The 17600-nt window shown below is 39.9% G+C and overlaps 1 protein-coding gene across 11 annotated transcripts in view; it reads left to right on the top strand.

Moving 5' to 3' along the window:
* GRM7 (glutamate metabotropic receptor 7) overlaps positions 1-17600 on the top strand; it is a 769912-nt gene that overhangs the window by 1095 nt on the left and 751217 nt on the right. The gene's annotated exons all lie outside the window — the stretch shown is intronic.

Genomic DNA, 17600 nt, shown 5'->3' with positions numbered 1-17600 from the left:
GCGATGATTTAAATGGGTTTGCATTAGAGTGAAATATGGTCCAAAAACAGGCTTGTAAAAGTGCCGGGCTCCTGTGAGAGCCGGTTGGGCGCAAAGCATGCGAAAGATGAGAAGACGCCTTGAAACTGGGCATTTCTCAACTCCCCAGCTTCCAGTCCCAAGCCGCCCGGCGAGCCACAGCTCCCTTGGAAAATTTCGAGAAGAGCTTAGGAAGGCGCTACTTAAACGGAGGGTTAGGTCTTCACCAACACTTGGATGTTAATTGCCCATTTCTCCCTGGTCGGATTTCCCGATCTGTGGCCTGTCTCTGAGAAGGCATGGGGCAGAAGGCAAGGGGACGCTCCCCACGTGGGGATGCCACCCGCAGACCTGACCCCCAGGTGATTTCCTCTGGGCAGTTGTTTGCACCGTCTAAATTGCATTTGCAATCCGGCCACTGGCAGGAGCTGGGCGATCAGCTTTCTACTCCTGCCACTTCAGAGCGCAGAGATGAGCTCATGCTAACTGCGAGACAAAATCGCTTTCTCTGCCTCCTCCCTCCGCCCATCCTTTCCCACGACCTCCCTAGCGCATCCCCCACAACCCTAATCCTGGGCCTTTAGGACAATCCCCGGAGCCAGGCAAGAAGGCTCCTGGAAAGAGGCAAGGGCGTGCGCTAAGGCCCGGCGGTCCTCCTGCTCCGGGCGCAGGAGGGCAACGGGGAAAATGGGAGGAAGGCAGATCGGGGTAGCTGAGCGGTGGGTTCTACTGCAGTGCTCTCTCGCCGCCTGCGCCCGAAGCCTCAGCCCCACGGCTCCTGTGCTGCATTGGGTATAAATGGATGGCTTTTGGATTGAGAAATTGAGTTTTCAGGGTCGGCGTGACTGTGGGTTCCCTTCTCCTTGTTCCTCTGTGTTTCTCCCTTTGTATCTCTTTCTTTCCTACTGTCTCTTTCTCCCTGCTGTTTTCCCACTATTTTTATTTTCTCCTTTTTGATTTCTGCCTCTCTTCTCTTTTACCCCTACCTCCAAGTTTTTTGTTCAACTGATTTTGTTTGATCCTTTCCTAATGCATAGCTCTCTCCCTGCCTGGGAGCACCCAAACTCAATTAATCCCTTCTCCAGATGTTTGGCTGGCCCTGTGGCCTTATGCTCCCCCATCTAGAGACTTGGCTCCCTCTCCAGTGCTTTCCCTAATGGTGCTGGGTTTATGGAGGGGACCCCTTATGAGATTCAAGCTGTCACTGCATCAGCTCCCAGGAGTGTGAAGTTTGTGTTTGTGAGGCGGCAGTCTGGTATGGCCCCTGTGATCCTCTGATCATCCCTTACACCTCCTGAGTGAGCCATCATGGAGAGCTCTCGATGTTTGCAAACCCAAAAGTGCTTTGGGGGCAGCCTTCACCTTGAGTTGATGCTTTCAGGAAGAGCCTGGGTTGTAAGCAAAACCCAGAAGCACTTCCTTTACCTCTGAGTTGAGAACTGGACAACTTGAGGAGGCAGTGTTGCAGGCAGGGATGAGGCCAGAGGTCACCTGAGAACCACTGGGTAACTCACAGCATTTTCTCTGGAGCCTGGGGGTTGAAGGCACATGTGCTGTTTCCCATTTCTTAATTATTTTGCTGCCTGTTTCTCTCTTCACTCAGAGCTTGGGCAGCACTGCAGATGGGTCTGCTTGCCTGCCTAAAAAAGAGCGAAATCTTAAAGTCAAGAGAGAGATCGCAGACTAGGCTGAAGGATTGTGTTTGCTGGAAAAGATTCCAGGGGGAGCTGATTGCTTCTCTGGCGTGTGGACCTGAGCCACTTGCAAGGAAAGAAAACGCTTGCCTTATGCTTAGTTCCCCCATTCCCTGGGTTGGAAAGGAAAGGAACTGAATGCCAGTGTTAGCCGTGTGGGTTGGGACCAAAACCATTCACAGAAAACACTGTCATTTTCCTCTAATTTGCAAATTGCAGCTATTCATGTTGGATTGAACAGCTGAGGGAAAAAGAACCCCCAGTTTTCACCTGCCTTTATTGAGAAGAGGCTGGTAGTGGGAGGAATGCACCAACTTGTAGCTTGTGCTGCAAGCTGGATATAACCCGTGGTGTGGGCATCCTGGTTAACCATTGCTTGTGCTGGACTGTATAGAGATAGATTCCAACCATCTCTTCCAGTAGCCTTTTTTTGCATGTGATCTTAGAAGCACCTGGCATGTGAGTCCAATCCCCAGTTTCCTAGACTCTTTAAGTATGCAAAATGAATAGAGAGAATAGTGGAACACAGACCCATTGTTCAAAGGCACAATTTAGGGAGAGAGGAAAAGAACAGCAGGTGAATCTTCTCTGGGGTTGCAGGGTTCAACTCAACTAAGATTGCCCTATATAAAAGAAACTCCTCTAAATGATTGAATTCTTAGCTCTCCAGAGATTTGAGTTTTCTTCTCCCTGGCCCTGTGGGTTGCTGTGGGGACCATACCAAACCTATCATTTGAGATATAAATTTATGGTGAGATAAACGTCTGTCTAGGCTTGGGGGAAGGAATACTTAGTGACTTAAATGAGGGATGCTAAGCACTGGGGGGCAGGAGGGAGTAATGAGATAGTAATAGATGTAACAAATGCCACCGCTGCCAGCAAAGCCTGGAATGAAGTTCTTTCCTGAAAATTAGGACCTGGGCAAGAATGACTCCTCAGATGTAAATAGGGTCTATGACTTTGAGTTCTTATCTGTCTGCTGGTGGAGAGCAAAGACAGGAACTATTCAAGTCTTTCTCTCTCTCCTCTATGTGCACACTGAACTGGTTAGTCAGTGACATGTCAGAGGACAGGAATCATATCCAGGGGATCTTTCGAATCCAGGAATTTGAGGCTAATGAAATTAGTGTGTGGCCAGGGCTCTGCCAACTAGAATTAAGTCACTGCAACCGCCCTGCAATGCATTTTCAGCCTCAAAGAAGCATTAGGGAGGAATTTCTGGAGATTTGTTTCTGAGCCTGTACAAAATAATACTCTCCTAATGCTAAGAAAGATTAAATGTAAATTAATATTGACCATGAGTAACATATTTAAAAACTAATCACTGAGTAGGGATTGCTTAAAGTGGAGAGCTTATATAATATGGTGTCCAAAGAATAAATCTCCCTTGACCACAGTTTCATGGGCTATAAGTAAGATATATTATAGTGGAAAGTAATGGGAACGCTTTTATTCAAGGCTTCTCTGCTATTGACTTGAGAGCAAACACTCTGAGAGTATAAATTACTCTTGCTACGTCCTGACTCTGAATGAACAATATTTCATGTGCAGTGACATGGTCTAAACTATAGACTTGGAATTGAATGGAATCTGTTTCAATTGTTTTGTTCTCTCAAGAGCAGCTAGATAGAAAAAGTGGTCAACTTGACCCTTGTGGGAGCATATTGCAAATGTCAACCTGTGGACCTTGTACCATAAATGGAAATACATTTGTCAATTTGCAGATGTTTACCTTCCATTCATTGAAACTTGGATATACTCTCAAACTTTGGAGGCAACAATTTATACATGAGTACCTAGTTTTCTTCCTTTCTTCTTTCTCTCCTCTCCCTCTCTCTTTCTCTATCTTATGTAATTGGATAGAACTGGGCACCTAGGATGATGTGGTGTTACTATAGTGGGAAATAAGAAAAAAAACTTTAACTTACTTTTTAAAAAAAATTTCATAAATATAGGTGTCAGTGCCATTTGGAATAGTCTCTATGACAATTTCTGTCTCCAAATTTACTGTGTTTCAGGAAATTTACCTAACAGATGGTGAGTGGGCAATTTTTAAAGGGGCATCTTTTAAAAGAGCACAGAGGGAAGGAGTAGAGACAGGCACATACTATATTTGAAGATACCGCCACATGTATCTTATGTATACATACTGTACAATTAAGATGTCTTTGGACATTTTTGTCTTCAAGAATACTTGAGATAATGGATGTCTTTACGTCAGTTTCATAAACATTTAGGGTTTAACAAGTCACAAGTGCTGCATTTCTTTTATATATAAATTGTGTCATGGATTTAAAAGACCGTACCCAGATTACACAACGTATACTGTGGCCTCAATCCTGCCATTAATTACCTGTGTTTCCCTGAGTAAGTCACTTAATTTTTCTAGGCTTCATTTTTCTTACCTGATTATTTTCTTTTAAATAAATGTGGTTTGTTGAAGTCTTTAATCTCTGTGTCATAGTTTAGGATGGACAAAACCTGTTCTTGTCATACTTCTATGACATGGTATTTCCAGATCCAACTTTGGATTTTGAGTGAGTTTGGGGCAACTTTTAAAGGACATTTCCACCCAGCTATTTCAGTTAACATCAATCTAGCTGATTTCCCATACTCAAAGACTTTTCCCATATTTTTTTACCAGTGTGGTCCTTAGTCATATATATCAAGGCTGGTGGTGAGAAAAGTGACCTGCTGGGTCAGCTTACTACATGGTCACATGATGCAGGGCAGGGAGTAAGGACTGTGGATTTTACAGAAGCAGATACAGTCTTCTTTATCCAATGTCCTGTCCACTTTCATCTTGCAAAAACAGCAGGCTTTTCTTGGAGAACTGCCAGATAATGACATCCTGCCTCCTCCCTGGCTCCAGGATGGATGAGTCACCAGGGACTGAGCTCCAGCAGAGCAGGTGGTTGGCTCAGGTGTAGGCATCTGACCTTGGCTAAGCCTATCAGACTCCTCCCCAAGACTTTCCTGTCAGAGAAAAATGGAAAAATGGTCTTTCCTCTCTGGAATTTCTAAGCTGGGGAGATAGGACCCTGGGACTCTCAGTGACCATCCTGCACAAGAAGAGACTTTCTGAAAATAAAGTTTTGCAGAGGTAAGCAGGGCTGAGTGATGGAACCCTGTTGATGTTCTGGAACTCCCACACCACATCCAGCTGACTCTGAATATGGCTGCATCCCTGAATTTTTCAGTACTCGTTTGTTGAAGTGGTTCTTGTTGTTGTTGTTGTTGTTGTTGTTGTTGTTTTGTTTTTAAATTGCCTTAGACTCTTTTCAGTTTGTTTTCAATCACGTGCAGTAGAAAGCACCATAGCTACAATAGCTAGCTTCCTACATTCATGGCAGGTTTGCTGACTGGCATTTCTTAAGTGAAAAATAATAGCTCATGTTTTCTTTAAATTAAATCCTTCTAGTCCAAGTTTGGGATACTCAGAACTCTGCATCCTTTCCCACTCTTTCCAACATTTACTCTATTATCTTTAAGCATTTGTGACCATGTCTTTCCTGTCTTGATGCAGTTGGGAGAGGGTAGATACTTCTGGTATAAACTGCAGCCTGTAAACCTCCTATTTGGAAGCTTTAGAACCACACTTGATTCCTTTCATTAAAACATATCCTCTGTTGATGTCTCCAGAGCACAGAAGCATTTTCATGGCATAATGGAGTACAAAATACATTAAGCCTAACTCTACTTCTCACCCTCTTTTACTTTAAGTAGGTAAAAAAGAACAATCTCGAACACATTTCCCCAACAGTTAAACTGCATATATGATTACTAATTAGAACACATTTATGCAACATATAGCTAGACTAAGTAATTAATGGCCCTTTGGCCAGGTGGCACAGTAAATATATATGTTCTATGCACTTAGTTAATAACAAAACATAAAATCTTTTTTACAGGGAAATGATTATCTGAGAAGAGTATTGTGCCAGCATACTTTATATTATGATATTTTATGTTTGACAAGTGATCTTTCAATTACATTTACCGCTAAATGTTTCTTGGATCGAGTTATTAAATTATAAGGCCAAAAGTAAAATGATGTGAAATTACAGTGATATAGGACACATATTTCATTTTATAAGAATAGAAATTCTAGTTTCTTTTCAGTACTTCTAGTAGTGACTACAGTACTAATTTGAGCCCTTCCCATGAGCCACTATGCCATGTACATTTACTCCTTACTGTAGTTCTGTAAAGAGGATATAATACTCCACACCGTACAACTGAAGAAAGTGATCTTTGTAGCCCCAAGTCACAGAGCTCATAAGTGACGAAGTCTAGATTCAAATTTAGATTTGCCTGACAGTGCCCAGGTTGTTAACTGCTGTTCATACTGCTCATTGTTGCACCAATAAAGAGGTGCTTAAATTAATTAAAGATGTGCTTTACCCTGAAATTGTAGTGGTTTAAAGACATCAAGGTCGCCCATTGCTTAGCCACATCTGTTTACAGAAAGAAATAACGCTTTATTTCACTTCTAAATCAAGATTAATTCTGTAGGTCCATGGAAACTTGAGCACACAAATCCTTAACTCCAAATGAAAGATGTTTGTTCTCCATTATTCAACTGGTAGCCCTGTACAGAGCAATAAATACATAGTAGACTTTTCATTCAAATAAATGAGAAGAGATGTTTCTTCTTGTCCTGATTCAGTGCCCATCATTATGGATTATGATGGTTCTTCCTAAACTTTATTTCATTTACTCCACTCTACCAACCTCAAGTGAGGAAATCTGTCATTCAGATAGATGTGCAAGCTGAGGGGACTGTATTAATACAATTGCTGAAAGTCAAGTTGATAGAGCACAGGAAATACATCCTAATAAATGCAGCATTAATGTTTGTGTGGGCCATGGAGTGAAGGGTCGGAGAATTTTCTGTTTAATGGATTATTTTGCCTCTTGCTATGAAAGTGCTGCGGCTTAATAGTTTGATAATTGGTCACTTACAGAATTCTCTGTCTCTGGGTGTGTTTTCTCCACTCTGCTGTCGCCGATCCCTTCTCTTGTTCTTGGTGGAAGATAGCAACTAAGCCATTACAGAGGGCTCAGCCTGCCTCTCGGAGTTATTGTTTAGATGAAAATATTTCCATTTGTTAAAGTATTATTTAAATGTTTATCTTAAACTTAACTGTGTTCTGAAAGTATTAGCACAGGCAGACATAATGGGGGATGTTTTCCAGGAGAAACCATACTTTTACCAAAGGAATTTTCAGAATTTTCATGTCAGGATTAAGAATCAAATTCTGGAGTTAGAGAGACTGCAGTTTAAATTCATACTCACCACTTACTACCAGTCTCATCTTGATCAAACAGGTAACACACCTGTCATCAATTTCCTTATCTTTGAATTGGCAGTAAGAGAGACGCGCCTCATAGAGTAACATCAAAGCATGTCTGATAGAATCATCAGAAGGATTGCACAAAATATGCATGGAAATGTTTTAGCGCTGAGTTTAGCATGTGATTAGTGTTCAATACATTTAAAAGCTATTATTTTATAAGTATTACGCTATCTTTAAATATCGCTATAGCTTAAATGTCGCTGTTGCTAAATTTGCTGTAAAATTACCATAATAATCCGTGATGAATTCACTCTTCTCTGTTTCCTTTGTTTAAATGGAAAATAGATAGATAGACAGATAGATAGGTGTTTTTTACATAGATGTATATATGCATGTCTTTCTATATATATACAGAGAGAGAGAGAGAAAGAAATAAACACTTTAGTGTTACTGTTGGGTGGAATGACAGTTTCCATGGCACTGATTAAAATAAGTCATGAATTACATGGACTTAAGATAATAGAGAGGCTAAGAGACTTGAAGTTAGCCATCCCCAAGTTTGAATTCCATTGTGACCTTTTTTAGCTGCAGAACCTTTAGGAAGTTTAGCTTTTTGAGCTTTACTACTAGTTTCCTCATCTGTATTTTTTCCAGAAATATATATTAAGCATATCAAGCATCTTCTTTGTGTACTGTTGTACGTGCTTGAACATATCAATGAACAAAATAGACAAGAACTTTTATTTTCTCTGTCTCTGTCTGTCTCCCTCCCTCTCTCTTTACACTCTTATGTGGAAACAGATGGACATTATAAATAAATCCTATGCTATGTTACAAGTTGACGGGCACTACGGGATAAGGAAAACAATGTGAAGGCTGCTGAGGAACCTTGGGTTGGGAATGCTAGAGGGGTGTGCAGGTGGGTTCTATTTTTAAATAGGGTAGTCAGGGTGGATTTCATAAGTTGCCGTTTGAGCAAAGACTTGAAGTGAGGGAGTTGTCAGAATGGATTAGGGGGAGACCACTCTCTGGGAGTGGGAACAACCGATACCAAAACTCGAAGGCAGAATATGCCTGGCAGCTTGGAGGAACATCAGGAAGGCCACCCTGGCAGACTTGATCACTGTGGAGGAAGGGGCAGCAGGAGGGCTTGAGGTCAGATATATGATTGGATAGTTGGGGTAAGTCCTCAGAGACCATCATACGCTTTTTGTCTTTTATTCTAAGTGTAGGCAGACAGGGGTAGGATTTAAGCAGAGGTGTGACATGATGTGTCTCTTGTTTTAAAAGAATAACTGTATCTGTGGTACTGAGTATAGAGGAGAGAGCAGAATCAGGGTGAATCTCAGGAGGCGATTACAGGAGTCTACAAGGTACATGTCAGTGGCTTCTGCCAGGCTGTTAGCAGCTGGTGTTCCCACAAGTGGTACACTGGGAAGACTGTGACATTTCCTGGCGGATTGAATGTAAGAATGGAAAGGAAGAAAGAGGACAAGGGTAAATCCAAATCATGGGGCCTGGGCAACTGGAAAGGTGAGGTTACTACCACCTAAGATAGAGCACATTTGGGGGATTAAAGATTAGTTTTGGAGGCATTAGGTTTGAGATGTTTTCTTGACATCCAACTAGAGATGCTGAATGCACAGCTGAATATACAAATCTGCGGTTCTGAATAAAAGTCTGAACTAAAGATACATTTTAATAAAATGGTGATATTAAGAATAATTACACGGAAGTGCTGTTTTAAAGATGAAGTAATATAATTAACACTCTGTCTTCTCAAAACATTGAATGACTATTAGCTAAAGCAATTATCTGAAATGAAAAAAATACCTATAGTTTGTTTTTGCAATGAAACTAAATAAAATGGTGTCACGACTATTTCAGTATTATTTGTGACACATTGTTTTAGTTAAGATACCATAAGTACAAACATTTAGAATAAACATTTCAGCCTCCTACTTTTCACTCTGATAGTGTAGTTGTAACCATCTTTTGGAAGGCTTACGTTAGTTGTGATAGGGTCACTTTTCAATTAGAAGAATTCTGAACTGTCTAGTGCAACTTTATATATGTATAATTATTTTATACCTCATCAGACTCAGTTGAGAATTTGCATTACTGACATATGAGTTTAATCATATGAGTTTAATCGGTTACCCAGGTATTCAAGGAAAAATAGATACTTGTCCATCTCTACTTTGAACAATTTCACCAGACATTCCGCATCTTCTTTTCACTTTACAATTGAAAACATGGCAAGGGAAATATTATCTTACTGGTTTTGAGTTCCCCTTAGGTCTCTGCAACTCCTTAAACAGCCTTTGTAGCTTAACCAAAATTCTGTTCCATATTCATTCCGCCACCAGATATTGGTCTAAGCCTGCACTTAACACTAAAAAATGCATGACCACGTTGTCTCTACACATCTATAATTTTATGTTAACACTATCATTATGTAAGCTATATTTTAATTGTAATTATAACAAATTTTATATCAACACACATCCATTTCTAGTGTTCATCTAGTTTTCACGGGGAGAGCAGCACGTAGTAAATTTTATCAAAATATAGCATCTGAAGAATAGGACAGAGGGTAATTGTGTAATTCTGTATTCACTATAATTAAGTTCAGTGGAGTTGGCATAATAGAATTAAGATTAAAAAAAAGACATTGAAGTACCATGGCTCCCTCTCATAACACACCCTCTTCACATCAGAGAGCAGAGATTTAGCATCTTTCTGTACAGAAATGGACAAAGAAAGAGACCAGAGGATGACTGACAGGGGTGAATAGGATGGAAGTATGAAAAGCAACATAGAAATGAACTATTGCTCTTGGATTTAGTAGGTGGGGAAAGGTACCAGCGTGTATGCTACTGGGACCACATTTTCCCAAATAGTTAAGCCTAGTATCAACTATGCTGTCCCATCTTCCTCATAAGCAAGGATATACTTTTGTTAGTCAAATCTTTGTTTCCTGTTGCTTGATAGTTGGTTCAAAAGGTTATCACAGAGCTGCATCTTATGAGCAAATACATTGTTTTGAAATGATTAAAACTCAATAAAGAGTGGCAACTCCAAGCTTGCTCTCTCTTGATGTCGGACTATTTTAAGTTTGAGGTCCAGGACTGGGTAATGGGAAAAAGTCATTGGAATTTTTCTGTCTTCAGGAGGCACTATAGCATAATGATTAGGAGTGTATATGCTGGACAGAGTTCAAATCCCTGCTTTCCACTTGCTAACCCTACTTTTTTGGGTAATTTACCTGACTACCTGGACCTCAACATTCCTGTCTATAAAATGATGATAATATTATTCCATCCTCATAGGACTGGGTTTCAAGGTTAAAATGAAGTTACTTTTGCCAAGCACTTAATACAATGCCTAGAGCTCAGTAAAGTCTAATAATAATAATTGTTATTATTATCACAATGCCAAATGCTGTTTTCCCTATGCCTCGTTCCATTATCTCCTGTCTTGTTTCTGTTCGAGCATAGAGTTGTCACGGAGCATTTTTTCCTCTGGTGTCTGACCCCTAGTCATCAGGGTGATTGGACCACAACCCATCATTCATTGCTGCTCATTGAAACAGTCCCTATTTTGAAAAGGGAAGTTGGATGTTGAGGTCAAACAGGGTCAAGGAGAAGTAATTTCTCTTCTTCACCCAGGGGGCTGAGTGGAACATTCAAGTCTCAGAAGAGAATCAGACAAAGGGCAGTATGCTTAATTTCATACTTCAGTGTGAAGAACAAGTCAGACAGAATGAATTTGAACTCATTTCCATCATGTACTGACTGTGGGATCTTAGGTGCTTTTATAACCCCTCTAAGCCCTACTTGACATCTGAAAGGAGTAACAATAACAGGACCTACCAGACAACAGTGTTTTAATAAGTGAGTAAATCCTTTGAAAGCATTCAGCATGTTGTTTCGCATATAGTAAGCTCTTAATCAATTTTAGCTCCTTTGAGTACTACCACTACTAATATTATTAAGTAGTTGAGTGAATTTGAGGCCCTTTCTTTTCTTAAATTGCACACAATCATATGGGCAACCAGCCTACATTTATCAAGCATTGCTTTTTAGGTAAAGCCTCATGAACCCAGGGGTGCTTTAACTCTGCTCCTAGTCAGAGCCTGTTCTGGGGGGTGGACTCAACATGACCAGTACCGCCATCATCTTTCCATCATTGTCACTGCACTAACCATACCTAGCACCTTGTGTTCCAGGCACCGAACTTAGCCCTGTGTATGCACTGTATCACGTTCTCACAGCCAGGTAGGAGACATGATCACCATCCCCAATTTAAAGATACTGAGATGTTGAAAAGGTAAGAAGGTTGACCCACAGCAAGAGATGGAGACAGGATATTCAAGCCCCTACCTCTCTGACCCTAAGGGCTCTTAAATATTATTACACTACATCCTGGCAAGAAAATCTGCTTCCAGCCATTCTGGTGAGAGTAGAAAGATTCTTAGTTCCCATGTTACTCGATTCCCCATGGCACTGTAACCTCAGTACCAGGAGGGAGAGAAAGTGACCTCTTCAGAGACCAGCCAACGGGCACCTACAGCCTTCTGCCTTGCCCAAATCAACTAACCAACACTTTATTTCCTTCTTAAGAATCCCCACATATTCCTTTGGTATTCACCTTGGCCTTTTAGTATTCTGACATTCCGCCCATGACTCACCCACTCTATTTAATGTTAATTTATTGAGGTCAAGTATAAGGTCTTACTCATCCTGAAGTACAGTTATCCCCTGTAGCATCTGACTGTGCTGTTCTTCTTCTAGGACACCTGCAGATACTTATCTGCATTTTGTTAAATTGTTCTTGTCAGTAGTACATCAAAGGTTATACAGAAGATGCTTTATTATAAGCATTTACTTACATTTCTAGCTGGTTACTTTTTGCAGGACTATTATAGAGGTTATGGATCTTCAGGAAATTTTTTAAAGATTTAGTTTGTCATATTATTTTTATATATAATGATAAATCTGAGTTTTCTCTATCAAACCTATGAGCATTCACTGGCTTGTAACTTAGCTTGTAGATGATCTGTTGTTGACTTCTCCATTTACAATCATATTTGCTCCTGGCAGTGATGGGGTTTGGAGGGGAAGGTACATCTTAGGGCCATAAATTGATTTTGCAGAAAACTAACAAAGAACTAAAGTCATGTCACATTTCTGCATTTTTCCACATTTTCTATAGTAAGCATTTATTATTTGACGAGAAAAAAAAGTTTCCAAAAAACTTAAAAGTGACTCTGCTTAAATGCAATGTTCACTCAGAAAACTTCTCTACTTAGCAACTTGTACTCATGATCATTTTATTTTTATAATTCCATTCATTCAGGAAGTTTAAAACTATTTTCAAAATGTTTATCCTAATTTGTTTTTCTTCTTCTTCTTATTCTTAACAGGAAGAGGGTAGGCTGAATGGAAGAAAGTCATTATGACCCCTGAGGCCAGGCCCTGAGTTTTTTTTTTTTCATCTCTCCCCTATTCATATTTGCTAATGTCTTGAGTGCTTACTAGGTACAAATTACCTGACTGACCATTGCAAATTAATCATACCATTTAATCCCCTGATGATCATATAATCAAAGTATGTATTATTATGATGTCCTATAATGCACACATGGAACAGAGCCTCAGAAATAGTTTTTTGCTCATTCAAATATGGTAGACTTGGAATTTGAACTCAGGTGTGTTTCACTCCTAAATCATTCTTGGTGATTTTTACCACTGAATTAGTTGTATAACTTTGTGAGAGCAAAGTATATAGTTTCTAAAATTTCCTCAGCTCTAACATTTGATAATTAAGTTTTTGTCTGATTGCACACTTAACAGTAGGGAGGAATGCCAGCCTGTTGAATGGAATTTTTCTCAAACAAGTCAGTTATATGACAAAAGTTTATTCATTCATTCATTCAGCATATAGTGAATGTTTGCTATGTGTAAAGGCAGTTTAGATATCACAGTAGGGTGAGCGCTCCCCCCAACCCCGGCAGTCACAGAAGACTTGGACTGGTTTGCCTGGTATGGAAGGGGATTTGGTGCTGGGAGCCGAGTTTGTTCCCACTGACAAAACCAAGAGCTACTCAGATAAGTCCACAGGCATCTTGATGCCATGGTCCATCAGCACACATGCATCTTACCATTTTTGCCTGGGATTAATAATATAGAGGCTTTGGATTTGGATATGGAAAAATGGGTGCAATTATGGGCTTGTTAATGCTATGTGTATATGGACATCATGTATCATCAGCAGCTCCCTCCCATTGCCCTCTACCCTGCTTTGTGTAAACTAAACAAGTACCTTCTTATCTCACTTGTGGATAAGCTCTTGACAATGGCACTAGGGCCTCCCCTGGTAAGACATTATTGGCTAAACCAGTGGTGTCTCAACTATGCTCATTAAACAACCCTCGGGGTAGACTGACATTCCACCGCTAAGAGTAGAAAAATGGTGTTCTTTAGAATTCATGGGGAAAAAAATAGGCCACCAGATATGCTTTCCTTAATTTGTAATTGTTCATCCATATATCAACAGTTGTTATATATGTGTGTATATATACACTTCGTTCATATATATGAATGATTTAAATTCGAGGATATACATACATATATATAAATACATACGTAGATTTAAGTTTTGGCTTCTGCTAGTAAGTAGCAAATGAAGATATTAGCAGATCCACACACACAGCAGGGAAATAACCAGTCATATTTAATTCAATAGCTTGATTTTTTTTAGATTTGTGGCTATGATTTTGTATGTGCAGGTATGTTTGCTGCACAAAATATTTCTGCCACTACACAAAATTAAATTCATTTAACACCAATATAGCATGTCTCAAATGTCTTAGTACAGTTTTAATCTTTAATAGCATCAGAAGTATGGAATTAGAAACATATCCAAAAAATCACTTGAAGGTATAATTGCTTTAATTTTCCTTATAGTTTTGAGACTTTAGAAAAATAAGTATTTAATTGTATTTATTTGTTTCTGTCTCTCTAAGGATGGCAAATACCAAAATACATTTTTTAAAGTTAATATTAAAAATGTTACTCAAAATGATCAAAAGAAAGGAAGTGGCAAAGAAATTAAAAAATTTAAACTTTCAAAGGGTGCTTTTTTGTGAGTGTGTAGTATTTCTTCTTCTGAAGGAATTAATCTGGAAACTCTGCTAAGACTCTTGAGATACTTGTTTAATGAGCCCCTACTTGGTGCCTGAGATTGTAGTGTACCCTAGAGGTTCTAGAATTAGCATAAGAAAAATAATAATACAAACAACAACAACAAATCTTCACAGTCCTTCCTTGCAAGGAGGTGAAGTCCACTGGGAAAACAGACAAGTGAACCACACATTCAAAATGGCAGTGATTCTCAAACATGAATGTGCAGAAGAATCATGACAGGTATGCTAACCAGGACAATTGCTGGACCCCTTCTCCAACTGGTCAAGTATAATAAGGTCCTGGAAACTCTATTTTTGATAAACATGTCCAGGAGAGTCTGAGCAGATGTTCTCAGCTGTCCTCAACCTTTAGTGAGTATCAGATATGCCTGAGAGTATTGTTAAAACACAGATTGCTGGGTTCCAACCCCAGAGTTTTCTGGATCAGTAGGCTTGTAGTTCTAACCAGATCCCAGGTATTGCTGCTGTTGCTTTCACAGGAACCACAGTTTGAGAACCGCCTTCCCAAACTCTGCAGTATGGGATTGTGTGTACCATCAATGAGACGTGCACAGAGAACCATGGCGGGGGGTGAGGCGGGGGGGCAGCAAAGGGAGTCTACCCTAAACTAGCCAAAAGTAACAATAATAGCTAGAATTGATTGACACAAGAAAAATTATAAAATATTTTTTTCTGCATTTGCTCATTTAATCCTTTCAGTGAGGTATGTCAGTGCTACTTAGTGTTCTTGTTTTATGGAGGAGTCCAGAGAAGGTAATTATGTGTCCAAGTCCTAAACTGGAAAGTAGCACGTTAAGAATTCAAGTCTGGGAGGGGTGGGTATAGCTCAGTGATAGAGAACATGCATAGGGTCCTGGGTTAATCCCCACTACCTCCATTAAAAAAAAAAAAAAGAATTCAAGTCCAGGAAGTCTGATTCCAGAGCTCACACTCTTATCTATTCTGCTTGTGGAGAGGAGTGCAAGGTTATCAGTGAAGGCTCCCTGTGGGGACTGGCCTCTGAGTGTAGACAGAAGGATGAGTGGACATAAATGTGTTACCCATTTGTGTGTGTGTGTGGTGGAGGCGGGTATCAGGGCTTCCAGAAGAACCAGCCCTCCCCACTCATCTTTCTACCCTAAGCATATCTGATTACTAAGAGTCTAGAACTGGAGTATGACTATGGGATACTGAAAAGGGTTCTAGAAAGCTGAGGTTAGAATTCCCTATCAGTTAGTAATTAAGAGACAGTAAGACTTCACTTACTTTCCACATGTAGCAGGAAGTTTGGAGATAGTCCCTGTAGTGTTAGCCCAGCTACTGAAGAGCACCACCAGGGGACTAGTTTGCCTACATCTTCCAGCTGTCACATCTCTAGCATGTCCCTGCCACCCCCGTAGTCGCATGGTGACTCCTGAATCTACGATAGTATTCCAACCATTCAGGCAGGAAGAAAGAAAAGACAGTGGGGAAAAGGCAGTGTCTAAATCAGGGAGCAAATTATTTGCCACAAACGGTCAGCAGGCTTCCACTTACATCTCATCAGCTGGGGCTTTAAACTGGCCACCTTAGCCTTAAGGATAGCAAGGTCTCCTAAACCAGGGCTCTGACAGTAGGGAATAAGGAGGGAGTGTTACTAATTAGGTGGCCACCTGTGTCTGCAAAGATTTCCTCCCCACTATCCCACCCAAATATTGTCCCCAAACTCCATTTTATTTCATCTATTTTACTTTAAAGAATGGATGGGAAGCATTACTTATCTGTAAATAGCCTCTTAGGAAGGGTACAATTATATAATTATACAACCCCCTGGAGAGTTCCTTTCTTCTAAAAACTCTTTGAAAAACTGTTCAAGGTTAGGGACATTTTGATCTTAATTTAGTAACTTGAAGTTTATTATCCTGGAATGACATCCTCTCTCTGCAGATGTTCTGTCAGGCTTTAGAAAATTCTGGAAGGAGTGGACAGAGAAGTTTTACGGTACATGTGTAAGTAATAAGCATCTCTTCGAAATAAGATCCATTTAGGGACCAGTAGGCATTTCATGTCTTTGCTGCTTTTTCCTTCTCTCTGCATTTTCACAGATTTTTCTTTCCAAAATGCCTTTGAGCAAAGCTGTTAGATACCACCCATCCATTTCTTCTGTCTGAATTTGTTATAACTAAACATCCTTCAGCATGCTGCCTCTCCTTTGTTTTTGTCAAAAGCATTTCTCTGGGTTCTCACCCTTCTTTTCATCTCATGTTTGGACTCACATCTCAAAATAAAGCAACAGTCTTCTATGACTTATCTGTAAATTTAAGAACCTGCCTTTGCGAAAAAAAAAAAAGTAGATAAGGCAACTGAGGTTTAAAGAAAGAAATGCATTACTTAAACACTAAGTGATAAAGTGTGAACCTCAGCGGAAGTACATTTCTCACTCACTCAGTCGTTCAGTATGGACTTTGGTGGTTTGAGGGTCAGTTTTCTGCTCAGCGGTTCAGGGACCCACCACCTTCATCATGTGGCTGTACATTTGTCTCATAAGGGAAAGGAGAGAGGAATTTGCCAGCTCAGTTATCAAGTCATTATCCTTCAGACATAAACACTTCAGATCACCTCTGGTCACATTCTTTGGGATGGAACCAAACCCAGATGCAAGTGGAGATGGAGAATGAATGCTGTTCCTGGCTTAGTTCTAGTGATGCTTCTACCATCTGGAGGAGCTAATTAAAGTCTAGCTAACAGCTGCTCATTCCTGCCACGCTGAGCGATTAGCTTAAGAAACAATGGATTAAGTATGCGTGTGTATATGTGTGTATTTTAGTATAAGCGGACACCTGGGGCTTCTACCTTGTGAAAAGAGTACACATTGCCTCTTGTTGCTCTCTTTCCTAGTTCAAGGTCCTGCTGTCGATTTCCCTTCTTCCTGCAACCCCACCCTCACCTCAGTCTCATATGAAAAGTGTGAAAGAAATTATTTCAAAGTTTCCAGTGCTTTTAAAGGTAACAGAATACTCAGACCCTAACAGTTTTACTCTGTGAAACGTTTACCGATCTCAAAAGGTGAATTTGTGAAAAGTAAAATTAGATTGATACAAAAAAAAGGACTGATTTTTCTTTTACACAAATACCCGGAGATATTATGTAAAATAAATGGAAAATTAGAGGAATCTAAAACTTTTTGTTGAAAATTAAAATAGTTTTCATTGTAAAAGTAACACAGACTTACTGCAGGACACTCTAAAAAGTGAAAGGATTTAAAGAAAAAAGTAAATACATCAAAATCCCAATTCTGATCAATCATCTCTTTTTTTTGAGGGTATCTTCTGAGACTTTTTTGTGAGGGGGTGCATATAAATAACAATGCAAGCATAAAATATCTTTGATTATTATAACAAACCACAGAATCATTCTATA

The sequence above is a fragment of the Camelus bactrianus genome, chromosome 17 (assembly GCF_048773025.1).
Source record: "Camelus bactrianus isolate YW-2024 breed Bactrian camel chromosome 17, ASM4877302v1, whole genome shotgun sequence".
NCBI classification, from domain to species: domain Eukaryota; kingdom Metazoa; phylum Chordata; class Mammalia; order Artiodactyla; family Camelidae; genus Camelus; species Camelus bactrianus.
This window is presented reverse-complemented; position numbering and strand designations above follow the sequence as displayed.